At 47.3% G+C, this 16,694-nt stretch overlaps 2 protein-coding genes across 8 annotated transcripts in view; one reads left to right on the forward strand and one right to left on the reverse strand.

Annotated features, from left to right (window-relative positions):
* LOC128889119 (uncharacterized) overlaps window positions 1–12,350 on the reverse strand; it is a 74,522-nt gene extending 62,172 nt beyond the window's left edge. The window contains exons 1-2 of one of the 2 annotated variants that reach the window (XM_054146502.1): window positions 12,079–12,350; window positions 11,809–11,990 (exon numbers count right to left, since the gene is read on the reverse strand). The gene's annotated coding sequence lies outside the window, so the exon portion shown is untranslated. Of the gene's footprint in view, window positions 1–11,808; window positions 11,999–12,078 lie in introns of those variants that run through there. The other variant, XM_054146504.1, reaches the window with a different exon arrangement.
* The window catches only part of LOC128889093 (ankyrin repeat domain-containing protein 50-like), a 55,788-nt gene that overhangs the window by 25,556 nt on the left and 13,538 nt on the right, over window positions 1–16,694 (forward strand). The window contains exon 2 of one of the 6 annotated variants that reach the window (XM_054146434.1): window positions 10,536–10,584. The exons of the other annotated variants lie outside the window; for them this stretch is intronic. The gene's annotated coding sequence lies outside the window, so the exon portion shown is untranslated. The remainder of the gene's footprint in view (window positions 1–10,535; window positions 10,585–16,694) is intronic. 6 annotated transcript variants of the gene reach the window in all.

Here is a 16,694-nt window from a genome sequence, read left to right on the forward strand (position 1 = left end):
TGCGATTCCACTCTAGTTGCGGAATGGGATTGATACGCGCGATCGAACCCTCGACTGCTCCCTGACGTATCGAACGATACAATAATTTGATTGGGTACAGCAGGCCATAAGATAATAGAGGGCATTAAACTATGCAAGATGACCCTTTTCCATATTTTCTTATAGAACGCATCTACAGTCCAGCCTAGTTCTTACGAACGTGTACTATAGACTCGAAAATTGATTTTTACAAGATAACTCAGACCTAACCGAGCCTAGTTTCTAGAAACATCCAGCGTAACCCCTCCAAGGAATTTTCACGACGACAGAGAAGCCTTCGCAAACCTGTCACACGACTTCGTAGTTGGAGGAGTAATTTATTTAATCTTTCATCAACGGAGTCGATTAATCCAGTATTTTTCTAGTCCGGAGGAGTCGCGTATCGAATTTTACGGGCTTGTTTCAGCCGTTCTGGAAACTACCGATACGCGTAGGCGACGCCAGGCACGAAGAAGTACGATGTCGGCTCAACGTTTATTGCATCCGGAGGAACAGTGTCAATATCTCGGCTGTAAAAGCGATCGTACCAGGAAAGACGTGCGGCAGGATACGTGTACATTCGTTGGCGAATTTCTCGTGCTTCCATTTTGTCTCTGGAGATTTACTGCCGATTTTTATCCTCTTAGCGCCGTTTCGAGGCTTCATGCATAGCGAAACCCAACGGATCCGTAGGTGGAACGTGAGAGGGAACGAGCCTCTTCCAGAAACTTGTTACGGCATTCTTCTCGGAAGTGCCTTCTGCATGATCGCATGAATGAATGAGTAATGCATCGTCATGAATTAAACATACGGACGCGTGCGTACCGGACTCTCTCTCTCTCTCTCTCTCTCCCTCTCTTTGGCACACGTACGACCACGCGGTATCGCGGAGTTCCTCGAAAATCTAGCGGAACTGGCCAGAATCTGCACACTATGATATTGGGAGTGTCAGGATGGAATCGTTCCAGAGCGTGGACCTCCTTTGGGAATTAATTCCGAGGAAGTTAACGCGAGTACTGGCTTCTCCTTCTGCGTTATGGTTGTATGTACCTTTTAGATTGAAAAAATATTTTTTTAGTCGCGTTTGGATGTCTAAGAAAAATGGCCCGCGCGGCGGTTGTCGAGGTGCCATTTTTGAGAACACTTCTGTTAAAACAATCATTAACATCAAAGTAGTTATTTCTCTCTATAACGGAGAGAAAAGTAACGAAGACACCGCAATTTTCGGTCCTAAGTACCAGACAGTTTTTTACGGGCATAGATAAATAATGGAGCGATTCAGGTGTTCGTTTTCTCGCGCAGACTGAAATTCCGGTTGTCCGTGGAACGAATTCACACGGAATTAGTAGCGGCCGACGCTTACCGAAGATTTGTTGGAATACTTTTCGCAACGCTTGCGCTGCATTCCGGAATAGAATTCCCTTGAATCGATTACCCTTCGCCGGATTATTTACGTTTGTTTTTCGAACTATAAACGTCTGTCCGGACAATTTACCGATTCGCTATCGGGAACGGTTAAATAAAATAATAGCGCGCGATCGTTCCCGACGCCCCGAAGAATTAAATTTACGAAACTAGAAAAATCTAAGCCTCGAATGTTGCAGTTTCATCTGCAATCCAATACGAGGGATCGAATCGCGACTGTTACAAACCATGTAAAACCGAACCTCGTGACCAGGACGTTCTTATTATTATCCCTCGACAATGTCCGCGCGACGATAAAGGTGACGTAGGAAATGGAGCTCGTCAAGCTGCATAAATAACCGGGTTAGAATACGAAATGTCGAAACGGATGTGTTGAGGAGGTATTTCAAGAGCGGTCGTTGGGAATTTTGTGCAAATTCGTCGCTGCATTTTTAATCCGCCCATCGCGTCTCCGTGGTTGACAGCTGGGACGAATTGCGCGCAGTCGAGAGGCGTTTCGAACAGGGGCCAGCGAACTTCTGTACACGCTTGGTACCTACATGGCGTAACTGTTGCGCGAGAAGAAGACGTTTCTGTAATTCACACGCGGCGCGGGGCAGTTTTTCATCGAGCCTCCCTCCGGAGCAATAAAACTCGCTGCCGAGGGACTCGGATGATACTAAATATATCCTGGACCCCGTACCCTTGCAGCGAAGGCGTCGAGTCTCAGAGTTCCGAGACCCTCGGCTGTTGAACGTGGTTAGCGAGGATTACCGCCTAGTTTCGAGCCCTAGCAATCGTTGGCTAATAATTGAGAACTTTTACGGTAGGAGTTTGTTGGACTTGTCAATTTTAACCCTTTGGACCATGAGCTTGGGTCAGCTTTGGCGTGACAAGACTATTTTTTCTTGGATCTCTTTTCATGGAACTTTATTTTCTCAATCTATAAGAGAGATACAATTATAACGCAGGAGAAGTCAGTATTTGCGTCGACTTTCTCGGAATTAATTCCCAAAGGAAGCCCTCGGTCTGGAGCAATTTCTCTCCGTCTAACGAATCCACCTGTACCGGATTTTTCATTGGAATAATTTCTTTCATTTAGACGAACGATACCCGTACCTAGAGTGCTCCATTCGTAGCTACGGTAGCGTTTAGCTCGGCAATTTTCGCTCGAATGGCGTCGAAATGGCGGCAATTAAAGCTTAAACCGAGATCGAGTTAATTTGCCTCCTTTTGAGGCTACGACAGCTCAATCTTTCCTCGGGCGACGAAGAACCGATTGCTGATTATAGAAGTTCGCGTGGGAAAGTTTCAACCGGCGACCTGTCTCCTGGCGGTCGCCAGGTAATCATCGAGTTGCGCCATCGCGGCGATCTAGCTGAAAGCGAAGAAAATAGAGGCACCTACGTTTATACCGTGACGTAAACTTTCCGCAATATATATATATATATATATACGGGAATTTTTGTATCGTGGATATTTTGTAACATGGGTCACTTGCATAATGGATCTTCGTATGGATGCATCGCGCGGGTAATATTAACCGTAGGAAATACGTAGAAGATGAGGACAGTTTGTTCTTTCATGTGTTGCAAAGATGCAACGTCAAAGTTTATTCATTTTTTTTTTTTTTTTTTTTTTGTAGTAGAGAACTTTAATTTCTCATTACTACTTCAACGCATTTCACGCATCAATAATTCGATTAATTGTTCGATTACTCCTCGAAAAATGATTCGCTTGAAATTGCAATGCTGGACAATCGTAATAATTTCTCCGCGGTCACGGGAGGGGAACAGAGGGAGGAAGAAGTCCACAGAGATAAAAGGCGAGAGGGAAATGGATAGCGATTTTCCGCGGCGTAATGCCCGGAATATTCATCAGACGATTTGTCTTCCCGTGTAACGAAAAATCTCGTTGCTCCGCCGGTAAATTAATCCCCCGGAATATTTATGATTTTTACGAGGTACGCGATAAAATTCCCCGGGTCCTAAGCAGCGCGGCACTAAACTACGTCGAGGAGGAACGAGAGGCGAGATCGACCAATTAAATTGCGGGTTTTATTGCCACGATTTAGCGGTACTTTTCGAAATAGAGGCTGGGAACTATTGAAAGCTGTTTCTAGCGCGATAGGTCCTCGCTACGCGACCGAATCTTTTACCCCGCGACAAGACGTGCCGGGGGCAATTGTTTCGTCGTTTGAATTTTAGTTTCCCTACTTTTGGTTCGAGCGCCAACGAACTTGGCCTTGGTTCGCTGTTTGGACGGACCTTTTCATTAAGAGCGTAATGCGCGAGATCGTTCGCGGAAGGTTCATTACCGTGGTTCCGGTCCGCGGAACGACACCGACTATCCTCTGGCGCGCCAGTAATCCGAGTTCACCTCGTGCTCGTTTACCTCCACGCTTCTATTATGCCTCGCACTGTACACAGCGATAATTAATCCCACGCGAGGGCCACTCTCCTGGTCTCCCGTCCACTGGCAAAGACCTGTCTGCGAAATTACTACGTTAAAAGGGCTGCCTTCGGTCCCGTTTGACGTTCGCGCGATTAAATCCGAAAGCTTCCGGCTGTCAGAAAGCTTTCCCATCGACCTAGCGCGCCAACCATGGCTCTGCGATGATCGATCGTCGTTGGCTAATTATTTTCTTCAAAAACTCGTGACTTTTCGGCACGAAAATTGGCTGCGTTTGGTAGAAATTATTCAGGAAAATGTGTGCTCTATTTATCGTTTCGTTTCTACTATACGGAGGCGAAACGTTGGCCAGTGGTTCTGATTGCTGAGGTTAGAACAGTGTCGTATCGTATACCCTTACTCCTTGAGGGAATTATGTAGTTACCAGTCGGACTAGCACATAGTTCTACGTTTTTTCGTTACAGTAGGCCTAATCCATAACGAAAGAAACCTCCTCCACAAAAATATCAACGATATATCCTGCTGTCATCGATGCACCGCAAGTCTGCTTCGGTTTTAAGCTTCGTGCTTCGGTACACACGGTGTCCGATCGTGTAACCTATTACCACGTTCCAGCTCGTTAAGCCATCGTCGCCAATATTTGTTACACGAACAACAGGCGAAGTCTCGCGAAGTCTAACGGGCCAACGGGTCGTTCAACGATCGCGTCGATGCGAACACGTCGCGCAGAAGGGAACGGTATCGATTGCGGTCAAGCGAGGAACACAGGCGGCGACCAAGTACTCCCAGAGTTAGCAACATTTGCGTAAAGTTAACAAGACACGCTGCGACGGAGTTCTCCTTGACACTTCGGGACAAGTAAGGAATAGATAAATGGCCGTATATATATGTATATATTCGCACCGTAACGCAGCGGGCATGATACAGCTTCCGAACACGCCAGAACAATTATTAGTTTCGCCGACCAACTACGAGGAACTGAAGGAAACGTGGTTGTAACCGTTGTTGTTAATCTGTCGTGACTCTCTGCCATTTTGTCGAAATCGCGGTGGAAGCTATTATCGTTGATAGAATAAAATCGTTTACTTCCATCGAGGTAGCACATAGCACAGCGAAAGATGGCCATAGAGTTTCAATGGTTCCGAGTAACCGTTTGTAGCGAGAACTTATCCAAATAACAAGCGTCGGTTGTTTTTTCTGTCGGAACAACGGTTCCGGATTCGCGTCTATCCGGCAGCAGCATCCACTATTCATCAGAATTACGAGAACGCGAATTACTCAAGGGATTACTTTGAATAGCCGCGCAACGAGGAGCTATTGAATAAGCGATTGCCTCCGGCTGGCTCGAGCACTCGATCGATTTCGAAAACTTGTTATACCCGTAATGGAATCTCAAAATTGCTGGAACCACGGTGTTCCCGACATCACGTAGCGTTACATTTCTTTAGACCGAATTCAACTTATCTTGCTTTCGGGAAGCTTAATCTCGATTAGGTGTCTGGGATCCATGCGTTGCGAGTCCAAGAAGGTTGAGAAGCTCAGTTTCCCCTAAGCAACTTTACAAAAAGTCCCGTACATGTCTGTAACTCCGCTAGGTGTTCGAATCTCCCTTTGAATATTCCACGTGCGCTCGAGTTCCGCGTAAACAAAAGAAATTGCATTCGTCGGGGGTGTGCTCCCTTAACGTGGGAGATGATGATCGGTGACGAGGCATGTTGCGAGCACATGGCGCTCCTTAGGCCAACCCATGTAGAGAGAAGAAGCACCGGGGAGCCGTAATGACGCCAGTACGCACGCGATCGCCAGCATAGTTTGCGCGTGGGTGCAAAACGCATCGCGTTCTCTCTTCCTCTCCCTTGCTCTTGGTTGTATCTCTTTCCATCGCGGTCCCTCGCGTACACACTCAAGATTTTACTCGCTCGGCGACTGGTTCATGCACACGGTCGTTGCGCGCGTAGCTTTCGTCGGGGACATCGCGCGCGCGCTGCTCGAGACATCCGGTACAATACCCTCCGGTTATAATGGGCCCGCTAGTTCCTCGCATTGTTCGAAGGCAGCATTATACGCGCGTAGACCCTGCCGACGCGGAGTAACGCGTGTATCGGCGCGATTCGAGCCCTAAACCCACCGTGCGCGCATATTATATGGGACGCGTCCTCCTCGTTGCTATTATACGCGCCTAATGTTGGCCGTCTCCGAGTGGACGCGAGCTGCGTCGATCGAGATGGGATTAAGGCATGAATTCTGGAGGACGAGGCCCACGACACCGCAGTAATACGCCGTTCTGTGCTAGGACAGAGTGCTGCGTTATCGTAGGGTACGAAGCGATAGTATATCTTCGAGGGCTAGAAGCTGGTGCACGGTAACACGTGGAACTATGACTATTTCATCGTTGTAGCGCGTAGTACTCCGTTTCTTTGATCGCTCCTTTTTGCCAATTAAATCCAAGAAAACGACTACATCGTCCGACCCCTCCTTTCACCGGATGTTTCTACGTGTATTTAAAACTCCGAGAAAGAAAAAAAAATTGCAGATAGACGGTCGCCGTGAGAGTACGGTAATAATTTTCGTCCAACTAGTTCGGTTCGAAGCCAACTCGGGATACACGGAATCTCGAGAGGCTCGTTCGCATCGCTCGACCCCCAAACGTGCGCGGCTACGACTAATGCAAATGATCAATTTATGTTAAGCAACCAAGACCCTGTGCTGGCCGTGTGCAAACGAGAAAACTCGCCAACTCGAGTAGTACACGCGATGTGACGGAATCATGGTACTCGAGACGCGGCCACGCGAGCAACCGTTAAATAAGGAAGTTCATTGGCGGCAGTTGGCTGCGTATTATGATAGCAATGGACGTACGGTGGTGTACTCTACGCGGCGAGACTCGAGAACCGTGACGGCAGACGCCATGGGAAAAAGAACACCCGCTTCCTTTCGCGGCAGACTTTTGCTTCCTTTGGTAGTAAGTGTTCGAGGGAACAAGGTCGCGTGCACAATGGCAAGGATAGTTTTACGACTTGCAGAAACAAATATGTTGATCGCGATTCGCTCGAATATTATGGACAAGGGTTGAAATTAAACCTTCCAACTGTTCCCCTTTAAAACTCTGAAATGTCTCATTTATTGGGGTTGCAAATTGAGCAGAAGTTATAATCTATGGTGAAGTAGTTTAGTATCGTAATTTTTCGAAGCTTTTCTATCGATTCACTTTTGGACACAGACGAAGGGTGGGCATCGTGACCAAACGTCGATCGAACGGAAGGAATGGAATAATAAGTGATATATTAAAGCTGGGCAGACATCGGCAGCTGGATATACGCGTCAAAGTTCTTCGTCGAACCAATTCCGAGATCAATCGACTGAAAGTTCATTTCGGCCCATCAGACGCCGGGCTGAAATCTGGATTAAACGTCCGGGTTATCGGATTGAATCGACGTTGAGTGCACAGCCACGCGTTTTCGATACGCTGCCTACGCTATAATCGCTCCATATTAATCCCTTAATCTATTAAACGCGAAACGCGAAATTAACTCGTTCCGAAAGCTGCGCAGAAAGGCTCACAAAAATTGAGCTCTGGGGTGAATCGCAATTTGCAACTGTTTTCGCGTTCGCAACGTGTTACTACGTCGTCCTGTACTTAATAAAACCTTGTTAGATTTCGAATGGATGAAAATGACCGTAAACGTAGCGTTAAAGCAGAAATGGCCATTTATCGATAAATTAATTTATCATACTCGACCGCGCTTGAATATCACGCAAAACCATGAATAATTTTTACCGCAAAATATTCCCAATAGTTCTCAGCACTTTTCACCAGAGCGGGGGATGAAAAAGAGGGGGAGGGCCGAATGAAACGAAAAACGGAAACGGAGTAATCGACGCCCCATCGAGCTGGCATGCGAAACGAAATACAACCGTGGATCCGCGCGCTGATTTATTATTTTAATTGGACCGTTTAATTGGCGATCTGATTATTCGTGGAGCGAACGCGAGGTGCAGGCGACTCGAAAGTAACGGGTGTTCAACGTTCTGATCGATACGAATGCGTGCATGGTTCATGGTTCGACGCACGTGCGCCGCCCATCCGCGGGTATTTGGATCCCGTGGAAACACTCGACGCCATTATTGCCTTCGAAAAAAGAAGCAAATATATATATATATGAATTTTTTTTTTTTATTTTGTATTTAAAAATATCGTAAATTAACAAAGTTGGAAGTTTGGAAGACTCTTTCCCCTGCTTCTGTCATGAAAAAAAAAAGACGAAACATTATTACACCAATGGATAACGAGCGAAGCAAGCTTCGACGATAGATCAGAGATTTGCCTATTCGTGTTTCAACGAGGTACGACAGAATACGCGGGACATTTTCACGGGCTGGCGAGGCCATTTTTTCCCCAACGCGCTACTCGATGAAATTAAAGCGCGTTAATTGCTGTCGGCCGCGCAAAGTGCGAAAATGAAGTGGCAATTACGCGGTCATTGGCCGGCGAAATGTTTCGCGGTTCTTCCGGCTCGTTTTTCCTCTCTCTCTCTCTCTCTCTCTCTCTTTTATTTTCGAGCACTAGAGCTTTATGTTCCATCGTCTCGGCCATTTTGTTCCCTTCTTTTTTGTTTTCGCGTCTTAAGTTCCTCTAGCGAGGATACTTTGTTAACGATACTCTATGTAACGTTTGAATCTTTTAAATTTTAGATATTAATCTAGATCAGTGGTTCCATTTGCCAATTTAAAAATTCATTATTTATAGAAAATGTTTTGACTATTATTTCGGATAGTCGAGGTCCCGCATCAGCTAAATGCTTCGTTTAATTAGAAGCACTGATGTCATTTATGGTTGCAAGCGGCGCCAGGCTTCAACCGCGACCGCAAACGGCAACATTTTTGCCCGCGACCGCGATTGGCGCTAATTTCATTCGCGACAGCAGTTGGTATTAATTTTCCGCGCGACCGAAACAACCGGGCCACATAAAATCTGTCGGTCGCTAGCCTGACAGGCGAATGGTGTTCGTTTTAACCCCCTTTGAGTCTTCCACGAGGAGTTGTCGTCGTGCTCGTCGCGTGCGTTGCTAATTTTGTCCGTTCCATCGTCCGCGGACGATCCATCCAGTCTTGGCTCTTCTGGCTGGTGCAGTTGGCGATAAAATAAGTGTAAAATAAAAAAATTCGAGGTGAACGGGGTGAAGGTATCGATACCACACGTGCGATCGATGAAATATGACAATTCGGGCCGCCACGCCGTGCACGCATCTCTGATTTTTTAATCGTCGTGTCGTTCGATTGAAAATCTGCGGTTGGCGAGCGATGATTCGCGACAGGAGCATAGGTGGGTTGAATAAACGATGGTCACAAGGCGCGCATCAATATCACAGCGCGCCCCTCGAACTCCCGACGAGGAGCGTGATTTATTCGATGCTGGACACCACGTACACGCACTTCGTCGCGTTACGTTTCCACTCGTACAGTTCGGAACAAAACGATAAGATCGTCAGCCAAATATCGTTGCTTGATGTGCGATTGAAATTTCGCGATAGTATCGTTAATGGATCGAGGACGCTCTCCTAATTAAAATGAGCCCGAACACGAAGCCCATTCGGGCTGTTTTTCGTTATATCTGGATTCGAGCGACAACTGCTCCGATTTCGGTCACTTGAAAGCGGCCGTAACGAAAACCACTCCGAATGGGGCCATGTTTGGACTCGTTTTTATCGGAAAAACCTCCTCAATCCGCTACTACTACTCTCCCAGCGCTCAAATAATAAAAAATTCCTTAAACCCGACCCGAACGACCAGTATATTTCTAATTTAATAAAGCGCCGTACATCGTGCCATTTTGTCCCGCGCTGTACCATGAACGATCCCGTGAAATTTTTCGGGGGTTCCCCTCTTTGTCGACACGAGTCCGATTCGTAATCGGAGTGTGGCCCCCCCCCCCTCTCCGTCTCCACTCGGTGATTTATGCGCGAACGGCTCGCGACAGATTCGTTCACGTCGCGGAGTCAATTTCTGCAGCGGCGCCGAACGCTTCCGGTGCTAACGATGGCTGGAACGGAGCGTGTCGATCATTAATTTCACCGACGAGGAAAAAAGTCGTCGGGTCGGGGATCTCATAGACGAATTAGCATGGAGCCGCCCCCGATGATCGATGCACGGATTCGTTTCTCCGCGAGACGAAACAGGAAGGGACGAGCGGTGTTAATTACCGAACTCGCGTTACCTCTCTACGTGCGCTGCTTTACCTCTCCACGTGCACGTTTCCGCTCTTGTTTCTTCCCCCCAATTTGCTTTATTTTTCCACAGCGAGTTCGACGAAAGATTTGTTCGCGCGGAAGGCTATCCTACGCGAACTTCCCGAGAGGAGATTTGTTCCGTTGGACGAACTCGAGAATTGGGTAATCGAGTTTGATCGACTAACTGCATCCAGCCTGCGAGATTGAGTGACATTGATCAGGCGTCGTTTCTTCGTTATTGTCTCCGAGGTTTATTCACGAGGGAGGTAGATCTCGTACCGCACGAGTTACCCCAAATAGGGTCGTGTTTGAGCTCGTTGTAATCAGGAGAGCATTCCTCGATCCCATTGTTAATCGATAATAATAAACGAATAAACGAAATAATTGAATCGATCGCGCGGTTCAGGGATCGATAATTGCCCTGACGCGCCATTTTAGCAAACAATGTGGTAAATTTGCTTCTTTCTTGCCCAGATCGCGCGATCCAAAGAGGGAATTGGTGCACACCGAGCGAGACTTGTCGGTAAGTAATTTGCTGAATCCTATTAGAGTAACACCCCGCCGGGTGAAACTCGGCGCGAAACTCCGGGCAACGACATGCATTAGGTTTTTTCCTTCTCCCTCCGCCTCGCGTGCCAACATCCAAGGAACGTAACTGTAATCTGTCGATATGCCTTGCGAAAGTAATTAACTTTGATGGGGGAAAAAAATTGGCCGTGCGGTTGCGGCCAGGTACCACGGGTGAACCTGCCTGTATCGGAGCAGGAAACGACAGGATCTAGAAATACATACGTTCACTTCGATGATGGATGGTTGGAAGCTTTTAAATGATCGATAACGAGAAATTTATCGTGGATATATTGCGTGTTCGACGCTACGAATATCAGGGGATTAATTTGTGGCCTCTATGCAAATTTTATCATTTCTGTACGCGTTGCTGTTTGCTTGCGAAAAGGTCCGAGGGACAGGAGGAGGAGGACTTTCAATATCCAGGAGGGTAAAATTTATGCTGCCTCGTAGGGTCACCCTCTATTTCCCAAAATGCCGCTCACGAAAATTCCATGGCAACGCGATCTTAATTTATCGCGTTTCTTATTATTCGCGCCACCACTTGGCGGTCGTTCTGCTTCGATACCATGCCAATCCCACGTTGGAAAAAATGTACCCCGCCGTTAGAGAGTCCTTCGATGACCGTAGATCGTCGAGCTTACGCGAAAGCCTCGATCGTTCGTAACGGCCGGGCGTGGAAAATCATCCCGCGATTTGAGTCCCCGTCGCCTAGCGTCCAGGAAAGGTCGAACGTGACGAAACAACGCTCCTAAACGCGTTGAAGACGCTCGTTTCCGCAGTATCTTCACGTACGGCACCGAAGACGCGCACTTGACACTCGGCAACCATCGTCGAATTCACACGTGATAACGTTTACGGAATACTAAAGCCGAGGAACGGGAGAGCCGACTCCGGAGAGGAGAAACGCTCTTCCAACAGAGCCAACGAGAATCACTCGAGCGAGATTACGCGTTCCAAAATTCGTACGGAATACGCCTCAGTAACGACGTATCAAAAATGAAACTCGACGTTGGAGTATTTTATTCGTAATCTTCCACTAGTGATACTCAAATAGGGATGTTTCAGTAATGATATTTAAAAAAATCGGTATCGGAGTATTTGCTCCTGGAAATTGCAATTAACTTGAACGAAGCGTTGTGATACGACTATCGGTAATGTAAACAGGTCCAGTATTTACCTGTAATCAACGGAAACGATAGTCCAATTATCCGGGAGGGAGGTAATGTAACATCGTTTACGGCGAAATCGTTGGTAAAACGCTCCACGCAGCACGCGGACGCCCGCGGACCTCGTTTCTAGTTACGTTGTGTTGTTGAGCGAACCAGTGGAATTGTCACGACAGTGAATCGGCATGTCCTCCTGTAAAACATAAGGAAAAATAAAATAGTATAAATAGTGTGTATAAAGATTGTAAACAAACGTGATAGAGGTTGTTTGCCAAACTAACCCCGCAAACAACGGTCCCGATGGAGATTCGCAGAGATCAGCGAGGATCTAGGGATGTCTCAATTTTCCATCCGCGTGATCGCGAGGGTTGGGATCGTATACAAAGTGACACGCGAAGCATACCTGCGGGCCTCGCGTGTCGATCGAGGCCTGTAGATGGCAACGTCACCGTCGACACCTGTTTCCGAGTATACCTTACCGATCGACCGTGTACACTCACACACGATCCGATGATTCACGCTAGAACCTTGCTACTGACAGATGCTCCACGCGTATCTAAACGTCGCACGGGTTGATCGAGGTGAACCGATGTGAATCCCGCATTGTTACTGACAGAGTTAGTGCTGTGCGCGCTATCGTGATAACGCTATCGCGATCCTCGACCCGTTATCGAGTTACGCGGCTCAAGCTCGATTCGTCGATACTTATCTAGAAACGACCGACTCCCATAAATCATTTTCCAGCGGGCTTCCAGGATAAGCTATTGGAAATGCTCGAGTACCTTTGGAGTAATATAATAATACTTGCAAGTAAAGGTTTGCGGGAATGGTGTAGCTATACTCTCGTGTCGAGGTTTACAGAGAACCCCCCCCCCCCCCAAAAAAAAAAAAATTAGACGAATAGCAATAATTACAGCGAAATGAAAAAGCTATTTTGGATCGGGTGTGAAGCATCCGTAGCGTTCGCATACAGAACCTGGAGCTTCCACTGTGAATTCGAGCCAAGTGTCTGACGCGATTTCCTCGTACGACGAAAGGAATCGCGAGGAACTCGACGACCGCAGAATATAATGTTGGCTCACGGTTCTCTGGAGTCCAAACCACTTGGTCTGACCACGAACGGAACCGGCGACCGCAATAAGAATTCCCGCAAGCGGGGAGGCCACTTATTAGAATGCTTAGCGTAACGTAGCATTAAGATCGTCATCCTGACGTAGAATCTGCGAGAGGAGAGGGGGACGTGCAGGTCTTGAACTCGTGTTCTCTTTCGATACGAACAACCAGGATAACCGCGTTACCGCGGAATTTCTCTAGGGCGCTCGCAGGACACGCGGTGGGTGCTTTTATAGCAGCTGTAATCGCGTACCGTGACAATTTAGAATTTAAACTGAACATAAATCAGTATTAATGTATCCCGGGGCTAGACTTACCGTTAACATAGTGTCTGGACCCGTATTTCCGTGTTATAGTTAACGCGAACCTGCTTTAATCGAAATTTATCACCGTTTAGAGTTAGCATGGTCGCGAAAGTTGACGAAAGAGTACAGATTATGCGCGTAGGAGTACGTTACGTTCACGCGAGTATTCGAACACGGCTCTTGCTCTTACTAGACGCTTCTACCAGTGACAGGATAGATTCAGTCAATCAAAGATTACGCAAGTCTGCAGAGTGATCGCTTCTCGCGTTTCCTATTCGAGATGGATTGCAATCGATCGCGGATTCGGAGGTTTCCCGCGCAAGGGTGCATGGGGGACCACGTAGATGAGGCCCCTGTTGTTGCGCGCGCACTGGAGAACGTGCACGCGCGGAGACCGCAAGCCACCGTTAATTAAAGCTTCTTAGGACGGTCTGGAGTAGGCGACCGTGTATGTAATTGTGCATTCCCCTGTTGGCAGCCCTGTTAGAGAGGCTTTGTGTCGAGAGGACCGGGGGAGGGGAGCTCGCGTAGGTCTCTGCACGCCCGTAGACAATGGTGGTGGACTACAATACAACCCTGTTTGTATTTCTGCTGCGCGAACCCCGCTTCGATATCATCTACGATCCTCTCCTCCCTTCCATTCTCTCTCTCTCTCTCTCTCTCTCTCAAGTTTCGTCTCTGTCTGTGCGGCGAACCTCCTCTCCGAGTTTCTCTTCCGCTCGGCGAGGCAACTTCTAACCAGGGCCGCTGCTCGAGTATCGCCTCCTTCTTCTGTGAACTCTGTCAAGATGCCCCCCTCCACTCACAAGATGATTACGATGAGGTAGAATTGCTTAAATAACATTCAAACAAGATTTTACTTACGCAACAAACGATTCGAACTCGACATTGACGGTTATTCTCGATCGAACACTTCATTTCGATTTCGCATTCCCGCCAGAGACGGCCCTGGTTCTATCCCAGACATCCATCTCTCCCGAGCTCGGTGTTTGTTTTCATTTCTTTCTCCAGATTCCTCTCGATGTAAATACACCTCCGCCATTCCGAATCCCTGCTCCCTTCGCCCCTTTGTCTACGTTTCAACGTCCGACTTTCACATTTAAAGGCGAGATATCAGGGTGCGCGTAACGTCCATCAGGTTGAGACATAGATTACGCGTACCTAGATGCACGGAATTAATTTCTGCAGCTGGTGTACGCAGATGCTAGAAGGAAATTAATGGATAGAAAGAAGAACAGAGTACACAAGCCAAGGTTACTAGCTCGCTTTCAAGCGAAGCCTCAATTTAGTCACTTAAAAGCGGTGACTCTGGCTTCCGCTGCAGCATATCTCGGAACATAAGCCCCAGTCGTTTTTTAAACGAATGAATTTTTTCTAGCAAACTCGGAACGAAACATAAAAGCGCACGCTAAAGCAAAGACTATAACGAAAGCATAGTCGCGTCGCGGTCTGAGGGCGTCCCTCGGCCTTTCTCGGCCCTCTGTTTCCATCTGTCGCGCCGATACGCGTTTCCCTTTCCGTTGTCCCCACGCTTTGTGACTTCTATTCTCTCTGATCCCACTCGCCGCATCCACAATCCCCGTGTTCCGTGTTCCATGTTCCGTGTTCCTGCTGGTCTTTCTGCTTCTCCAGCTTTTCTATTCAATCGCGCAGTCACTTTGTCCACTCGCAGTCGACGATACCTCGTCCACGAGTGATCATTTCTGCGCCGTTTTCAAAGCCGCGACGTCTAGCCCAAAACCGCAATTTCTACGAGTAATTGACCAAGGCCAGGGCTAATGGGGCCCCTAGGCTTTATCTAAGAGCCAGTCGTTAATAACATTGGTACCTAATTCTAGCACCGTCTTGGCCAGTCCGAGATAACCGAAACAGGCAATCGCTTCGAACGCTCTTACTGCGAATTAGCATTTTCTTCGGTCACGCATGACGAAGAATAGAAACACGAATGGGAGGTATACAAAGGTAGGAGTTGTAGACTTGAGCGTAGGTGGACGAGCTTTGTATTAATGTAGCGATACTTGGAGCAAATATTTTCCAAAATGAAGTACTGGAAAAAAGAAAAGTTTGATCCTGATTGGCCAATAATAGCAACAGTTATAAAGAAATCGCAAGCACACAAATTCTGAGAGTTCATCTGTATTCGTTTCCATTAATTTCGCCAGATGCACAAAGTTTTCTGCGAAATAGTGCCACGTATATTTCACCGCAAGGAGGACGTCCCGAACGGTTCGAAATTCAATAATGTATATAGCGCGCGCTTTCAATTTCGTGGATCAAGCAAGTTGGATCGGCGTTCGAATCTTGTCCATTGGCCGTTCTGATTAATTCCAAATTAGTTTGAACGCGGAAGACGGTCGAGCTCCTGGAAATTACGGATTTCCGGGTAGATCTTCCAGAATCAGTTCCCTCGGAGGATAGTCGAATCGCCTGATGTGTACTTGGAAATTTATATACCTCGGCGACAAATCGAGGATCATCGACTGTTCCGCCGAAGTAATTGCTTTCGGTTATCCACAAGACTTCTTCGACCGCTCGAATTTATCTTCGAAACGTACAACCCTCGAGATTTATCGGGATTAATTTTTCCCATTGCCCTCTTCTTCCGATCGAGTACTCTTTGAATGCGTATCCAAGTGTTTGCACTTGTTTCGCTAACTCGACCTTGGTTTCCTTTCGTGCATTTTCCCAAACATTTTCACACTTGTGCAATTACGTTTATCGCGTTGGTTCCGGTGTAGCGTTCTCGTCAGAAAGAATTTTCTCCCAGGAATTTTTATCCGAGGGAAGAGTGGTCCAGTGCGCTAATAATCCAGTGCTCCCCTGGCACGGGACCGGGATTCACCGTGATTGGAGGGAAGATAACGAACCATATTTGTCTCCTCGGTAACGTTGATGTTTATCGAGTACGCATTTGCTCGTTCTATCGTTTCCCCTATCGTCAGTTCCTTGTTCTGGCCGGTGAATACACCCCTCGAGGTCCCCGCTCGTCAAATCTCTCCTATTTACAATCGCATTCTTCTCTCTTTCGTTCCTTGGCGACAATGGCCGTATAAAAGCACAGTTTTTTTAAGAAAAAATGTTGGAATCCATGGAAACCTTGAACTCTGATGAAAAATATTATGCGTGGAAAAAGTTCTGTACGAGAAGAGGTTGATTTTCGCGTACCTCTATTGCCCAAGTGTCGTCGTAGAGGGAAACAGATCAAGGGAAACAGAAGGTCCGTGGATGGAATCTTCTGCGTTTTTAACCTAATAACGTGGTAACCTGGGAACGTTTAAATTGTCATTAAATCTAGAAACTATGAGATTGGCTCCACGATCGATTCTAAGGTGGGAAAGACGGAGGGTACCCGTATAGTTTCAGAATCGAGGGATCTAGGTGTGCGCGTAAGTTAACGGGATATCGTCGACGATAACGAGAAATTCTTATTCCCATCCGCGTCGATCGCTATCTGGTCGGAATTTACCGTGCTCCCCCCC

The sequence above is a fragment of the Hylaeus anthracinus genome, unplaced genomic scaffold, assembly GCF_026225885.1.
Source record: "Hylaeus anthracinus isolate JK02 unplaced genomic scaffold, UHH_iyHylAnth1.0_haploid 11994, whole genome shotgun sequence".
Classification (NCBI taxonomy): Eukaryota; Metazoa; Arthropoda; class Insecta; order Hymenoptera; family Colletidae; genus Hylaeus; species Hylaeus anthracinus.